We start from the raw sequence: 1,570 nt of genomic DNA on the forward strand, positions 1-1,570 counted from the left end.
ATGGGGCTGCTGCTGCTGCTAAGTCACTTCAGTCGTGTCCGACTCTGTGCGACCCCATAGACGGCAGCTACCAGGCTCCCCCATCCCTGGGATTCTCCAGGCAAGAACACTGGAGTGGGTTGCCATTTCCTTCTCCAATGCATGAAAGTGAAAAGTGAAAGTGAAGTCTCTCAGTCGTGTCCGACTCTTAGCAACCCCATGGACTGCAGCCTACCAGACTCCTCCATCCACGGGATTTTCCAGGCAAAGTACTGGAGTGGGGTGCCATTGCCTTCTCCAAGTATTTACCTGGGGTTGTCTACAAAACACAATCATTCCTGGTGGAGGAAGGGAGGGAAGGGGGGAGAGATGTGGGGCCAGGTCTGCCTCTGTCTGCTTTGCCCTTCTTCCAGTGTATCCAACCGCAGAGGAATTCCTGACACTTTTACCTGCAAAACCAGTAAGAATCCATACTTCACCTCTGCTCTGGCCACCTTTCTCTCAATCTGAGATCATTTCAAGTCTCCTAACTTGTTTCCACCTTTGCCCCTTGCAATGGACTTTCTGGTACAACATCAGACCCATTTTTCAGCAATGTAGCCAGACCACATTACCTCCATGTAGACCCTAGTGATTTCTACCCAGCAGCTCAGAGCCTCTACCCCTAGTCCTCTTTGCAGGTTATTCCTTTCCTCACCTGCCCGAATTCCACCTGCTCAGGCTGGCCTCCTCGGAGCACCCCAGACACAAGGACTCCCCAGCCTGCTTACTTTGTCTCCAGTTCCCACTGCTGACAGCCTCTACAGCCCAGATAATTAACTGACTGATGCTCATGGGTCACCCTCTGCCCCTGCACCCACCCCACCCCCGTCCAAGTGTCCAAGTAAGTCAGTTCCACCAAGGGCAGGGAGATCTTTGTTTGGAATCAATAACAAAGATCTTTTGGTCTTCTGTCCTCTAGCTCATCTCCAAACATTACAGCAGTGCCTGGCACAAAAGCAGGTGCTCAATTATTCATGGAATGGTTGACTTGGAACAGAAGACGAGCACAGTGGGTTCCGTCTTCCTGGGAGTCTAGCTGAATACAAAGGATAAATTTGGGGATTTTTAGAAGGTCTGGGGCAGAAAGGAAACAAAATATAAGATTTCTGTCCGTTGGCTTCCTTTTTCTGCTCCGTCCAAAAACGGTGTCTCTGAGTTGTTCTTTTGTTTTTGTTTTTTTGAGACACCAGCTACTTTGGTAACCTTTAGGTATTTCTCTCCAGCGGGGAAGTGAGAGAACTTCCCCTCACCAGGGACTCGCCAGACCACTCCTGGTTCGGGGCGGTGAACCCGCCCGCACCCCCTCGCCTCTCTGCCTGTGCGCGTCGCCCCCACCAGGGGTGAGAAAGGTCTCCCAGCGCGGAGCCGAACCACATCCTCGCACTCTCGCGGGCCGGGGGCTGGGCTGCTCATGCAGAAACAATCCCAGGCGGCCCCCTATGCAGCGAAGACGAGCACAACATCGCGCGGCAGGCACCCGGCGCGTTCAAAGCGGGGACAAAGCGCCGCGCCCCACTCGGGCTTCCGGGACTAGGGCTCCCAGCCCGCG

This window comes from Bison bison, unplaced genomic scaffold (assembly GCF_000754665.1).
Source record: "Bison bison bison isolate TAMUID 2011002044 unplaced genomic scaffold, Bison_UMD1.0 scf7180017864063, whole genome shotgun sequence".
Taxonomy (NCBI): Eukaryota; Metazoa; Chordata; class Mammalia; order Artiodactyla; family Bovidae; genus Bison; species Bison bison.